The sequence below is a fragment of the Mesoplodon bidens genome (assembly GCF_964165515.1).
Source record: "Mesoplodon bidens genome assembly, chromosome: 20".
Classification (NCBI taxonomy): Eukaryota; Metazoa; Chordata; class Mammalia; order Artiodactyla; family Ziphiidae; genus Mesoplodon; species Mesoplodon bidens.
In genome coordinates, this window is record NC_138181.1 from 13,068,158 (window position 1) to 13,074,150 (window position 5,993).

Consider the following 5,993-nt stretch of genomic DNA (forward strand, 5'->3'; position numbering starts at 1 on the left):
GTGTTAGAAACACTGATATGTTAAAAATGTATATATAAAAATGTATATATAAGAATCTATATACATATAGAGAGATATAGATTTATATATATATATATATATATATATAAATTGTGTGTATATACACACATGCACACATACACACACACACACACATCATGATGGAGAACAGGTCTCTGAAGATTTGGCAGTTGGCAGGCAGAGACCCTGTGACTTTCAAATAAGAAAGCAGTTGATCCTCTAAGCCCTGTACAAAAATAACTTATTCTGTATTTCTTACAATCTAGAATCTTCCCTTGGATGGTAAAGCATGCCCCTGCTCTGGGTTATCCAGGAGTAAAGCTAGAAAACCCAACCTTTCTCTTGCCTTAATAAGCCTCGTCATAAGGACAAAGATCTGGTGATAAACCTTTAAAATGTGGGCTAAGCAATTCCCCCGAGCCATTGCACTCGTCTCAGCCACTGGCTTACCTCTTTAGGGGAGCCATTCTTCATCTGTGCCAGTTATCCTTGTGGGACTCCACTTCCTGTTTGGCTCTGGCTAATTGAATTCCCTAGACAGATGAAAGCATTTTGAGCTGGCTTGAGAACGGAAGAGCCCAAATGCATAACTGTAAATACTGATGACAACAGAATCTCATCCCTCCTGTTGTTACTTATTTTGAGATTTTTGCTGGAGCAGTAGTTTTACGTTTGACATTTATATAGGTCATGGTGAGTTAATAGCCATCTGCTATCTGGGGACGCGTTTGTAATGAACATTATAGAAGACTATGGAAGAATGCTCTGGCATTTCTGACTTGCACACAAGCTGAGACGGGGCTGATCTTTACAATGTACTCTTCCTGTTCACGTCAGTCATCTGATCCACGAAGGTGCTCACTCACGCTCATGCAGGTATGCATGGTGCCCTGGGAGCCTGGGCTGGGCTGAGCCGAAGCTAATTTCTCAGTCATTCCCAGGTACATCTTTTGGCAGGAAGATGAGCTCTGACTTTCAAGCTATGGACTTCAAGAAATCTCACATGGATCTAATGGTACCTGGGCTAGACAATGGGCTTCCACTGAATCCTGCTAAGTTTGTGTTAGATTTTCAAAAGAATAATGACGTAGGAGAGTGGTCTCCAACCTTTTTGGCACCAGGGACCAGCTTCGTGGAAGACAATTTTTCCATGGACGGGTTGGGGGGGGTTGGTTCAGGTGGTAATGTGAGCGACGGGGAGCCATGGGGAGTGGCAGATGAAGCTTCACTCACTCGCCCACCTCTCACCTCCAGCTGTGCTGCCCGGTTCCTAACAGGCCATGGACTGGTACCGGTCTACAGCCCAGGGGGTTGGGGACCCCTAATATAGGAGACAACCTCAAGTGTGTTGTCTGCAGACAGTCTGGTGCCATTAAAAGAACACATAGTGTCCAGTTAGAAGACCCACACTCATTCAAATCAGACCCTCACTTGAGTCCTTTAAGCTTCCATCTCTTCATCTATAAAATGGAAATACAACATCAACCTTATTTATCTTGGAAATTATATGAAACACCTAACACACCACTTGGCAAATAGAATTTCCACTTTCAGTTGTTCATTTTACTTTTTTTAATTTTTCTTTATCTCGCCTACCTTCCTAGTAAGGATAGGGAGCCCCAGGGAGGCAGACGTAGGTAAGGAAGGATGGAAGGAGAAAAGCTTCCTTTTAATCCATGCTGCTTCTTCAGTTCTACCATTAACACCCTGGTCAGTGAGGGCCCGAGAGATTCTGATTGACGTTACAATGGCTGGTTTGTGGGTGCTGGTTGGTTTGTGGGTGCTGGTAAGCTCTTCCCACAGGTGTGGGTTCAGCAACTGATGGAGCAGAAAAGTGCTTCACTTTATTGCAGATGTTGCATTTTTAACAAATTAGAGGTTTGTGACGACCCTGCCTTGAGCAAGTCTATAGGCATCATTTTTTCCAACAGCATTTGTTCACTTCATGTCTCTGTGTCACATTTTGGTAATTCTCAGAATATTTCCAACTTTTTCATTCTTATTATATTTGCCATGATGGTCTGTGATCAGTGATCTTTGATGTTACTACTATGACTCATTGAAGGTTCAGGTGATGGTTAGCGTTTTTTAGCAATAAAGTATTTTTCAATTAAAGTATGTACTCTTTTTTTTTTGCGGTAGGCGGGCCTCTCACTGTTGTGGCCTTTCCCGTTGCAGAGCACAGGCTCCAGACGCGCAGGCTCAGCGGCCATGGCTCACGGGCCCAGCTGCTCCGCGGCATGTGGGATCTTCCAGGACCGGGGCACGAACCCACATCCCCTGCATTGGCAGGCGGACTCTCAACCACTGTGCCACCAGGGAAGCCCAAGTATGTACTTTTTTAAGACATAATGCTGTTGCACACTTAATAGGCTACAGTATAGTGTGAACATAACTTTTATGTGCACTAGGAGACCAAAAAATTCTTGTGACTGGATTTATTGTATTATTTACTGATTGCAGTGGTCTGGAACCACACTTGCAATATCTCCAAGATATGTTCCAGCCTTTCTTTGTGGGCTGTTGCCTGAGAGACCATGCAAATATTGGATTATTTTATCCCCTGTGTGAACTATTAGTTAACATTATTTTAGTTAACATTATCAAGCATTTACTGCCCACTTTGTGCCAGGAGCCGTGCCAAGCTTCAGACGTTGATCTGCCCTGTTCCTTTGTTCTTTCTTTCATCCAGTAAAGATAAGATGACATAGAAAAATTTACACTCCCTTTTGGGAGTCTAGGTCTCTCTGGGCCCCACACTCCCTATTTGTACACTGTAGACAATGAAATAGATGTTTTCTGGTCCTAACATTAATGATTCTAAGTCTCTCGACCCAGTTCCTCTCATTCTCATTACTTCTTTCTTCTCTGGACTTGCCTCCCTCTTTTTCTGGGCTTTTCTACAGGCTGTCCCTGAATGGCCATATTGCCAGCATTTCCATGATTAGGTGAAGGAGGCCAGCGACAAATCGTCTTTCATAAATAGGAAAGGCACCTTGCGTCCATTCCAAGAGGTATAAGTTGACAGAATCCCGTTCTTGCCTCCTGAACCATTGTCTCTTTGGCTCTGGAAATGCCCCAAGACTTTTGCACGTAGGGCTCCACAGCAGTCTCCCAACCACACACCAGGGATGCGAGTTTTAAACGTCGGCCCTTTACGTTTCTATTCATCAATATTTGCATATCGTTTAAAGAAACTATAATTCACAGCTCACATTGGGCATTACACCTCTCTCCCTCCCCAGCAGAGTGGAGAGCTGGGCTTCGGGGAATTCCTCCATAAGCCCAAGCCTTGTAAAGAAAATAATAAAAGGAAACCAAAGCCCAAATCAGCAAAAAGCAACAGGGACATTTAACTTTATTTCCTTTATTTGGAGTTTAACGGTAAGTCACTCTTTCTGATTAAGAAACTTCAGAGTGGGAACAAGGGCCTTTAAAGAGAAACACGTTGTGTTTTGTCAGGAAACCTTAATGACTTAGAATATAAACCTTTGTCAAAGGAGCATAAGGCCCTGAAGTTAGAGAGGACCAGGCTAAGTGCAGGAACTCACGTTGGGACGTGAGTTTGTTCTCTCTGCTCAGGCCAGGAAGCGGGGCACCAGGTATCTCCTTCTCATAGAAATGAGATGGCTCTGTAGTGTTTAATGGTGGCCCTGTTACTTTTCCTCGACTGAAGCCAACCCTGAACTTGATGAGAGCCCTGTGCAGACGTGCAGGGGGGAAGATGGCAGTCATGTCCAAAGATCAGGTGAATTTCTCCTCTGGGTTTGGGAAATGTCACCAGATGGAGGACATCTGGCCAGCTTGTGGGGACCATGGGGGTAAGCTATAGAGCTGGGAGTACATTATCCTCACTCATGTATCTTTCATTGTTTCAACATTTATTGAAAACTTTCCACGTTTCAGACCTCACCCCAGGCCTTGGGACACTGTGGTCCAACAGGTGCTCATGGAACAGACAGTCTCTTGAGGCAAAATGTTCAATAGCCAGATAAGCACAACACAGTGTCATAGGCACTGTTTTTGAAGTTCTACGGGAAGGCAGTTGAGGGAAAATTTCCTTCTGCCACAGCTGGGGGAGGGGGGAGGCAATGGAAGTCTTTACAAAGGAGGGGAAGTTTGTGCTGAATCTACAAGCACGCCTAGAAGTTCATGGGGTGAAGATGAGGAAGCACCTTTCAAGCAGGAGGAAAAGGCAGACCCTTATGTAAAACAAAGGCCTGTAATTGAACTGGGCTGGAGTTCAGGATGCTACGCAGTGAGGGGTCCAAGATAATACAGTTCTGCCTATAACTGTGACTTGATTTTCAGCTCATGGTATACAAGCACTTTGACGCCTAATGATTTCTTTGGAGGTTATGCATACACATATGTGAGCTCAAGACATACATGTGTATCTGAGAGCCCCAGTGATGCCCCCTGCTTGAGCAAGTATTTCCCATATCTCTCAGATACTAGGACTCTATCTGTTCATCTTGTCTACTTTCGAAGTTTAAGAAAATTCACGAAACAGTCACAAACAAGGATAGAAAATATAGGGCCTTTTGTTTGTTTTTGTGGTGGTGAAATCCAACTTTTACCCTAACCTGGAATCATCCTATGGTCTCTGCCTTATGGCCAGGAAAAAAGCCTGTTTTTTTGTTTTTGTTTTTGTTTTTGTTTTTAAGCAGCTGAGTGTACCATTCACTGCAGTTAATATGAGTTATCATTATGAAACAACTCAGAGCAGGGTGGGTGGGTTAAATGCTACCTAGGTCATAAAGCCAGAGCCAGGATTTTGCAAGAAATATGATCAAAGTTAGGTCAAAATGGCAGGAGGTACATATTTAAAAAATAGAATTAGAAGTATGTGTGCTGGACTGGGTATTTTGGAAGTGTGTTTAAATTCAGATGATTTAGACCCAAATCCAGCTGTAGCCTGTAGTGGAGCACGATGGACTCCTGGACCATTCATGGCAGACCTCATCCTTCCCCTGAGCCCTGGTGGAGCCAGCAGACCCTGAGGTCAGAGCACATGGCTCCTTTCCACGGGACTACCAGAAGTCCAGAGAAGGGAACTACTTCTGATGTTCAAAGGATGCAAGAGGTTTTAAAACTTGTGATTCACGTAGAGAACTTGGCCAAGGTGACTTGAACTCTTTCATCCGACAAATGTATGGAGCACCTATGTGGGGCAGTTACTGTAACAGGGAAGAACAAGCCTGTCTCCATATTAGATCTGTTCCTTTTTCTTTAACCTTTGCACTCGGTTCCCTGTGCTTAGTCACGCCGACGCTGCACTTTTTATAAAAGAATGTTGCCTATAGTCTGAAATATACAGGCTAGCCTATTCTCAAAGCTCTGACCTTTAAGAGTCCATTCATAGAGAGATAAAAAGTTGCAGAACAGAGAATAACATTTGTCTTTTTGGACGTTTACAGGAACATCGTGACCTTGACCTACACGGACGTCTGCCAGAACAAAGGATTCCGACACCAAGAAGTCTGTAGCTACCAGCCACACCCCTCCCTCACCTTGCCTTTAAAAATATTTTGCTGAAGCCCTTTGGGAAGTTCGGGGTTTTGGGGGTCATGAGCCACCTGTCTTCTTGCACGGCCCTGCAATAAACCTTTCTCTGCTCCAAACTCCGATGTTTTGGTTTGTTTGGCTTCACTGTGAGTTGGGCAGATGAACTTGTGTTCCCTAACATTACTATCCTCGGCGCAGTGGCTCCCAGTCCACAGGACAGGAGAAGTGTTCAGGGCGCCTCCTGTGGTTGTGAGGCTTTTGCCTTGGGCAGGAACAGTCCACTGGGGGATGAAGTGGGTGGTTACCTGCAAGGTGAGCTCCTCTGGCCGAGTCTGTGCCTGAGGAGCTGTGACCACCTGAGTGGGGGTGGGGCAGAGCCATTTTCTAACTCTCACAAGGGTTTGTCATGCATCCTTAGAGGTCATGCAGGTGGTCTTTGCTCTCCTGGAGGGGTCTTGCTCTCA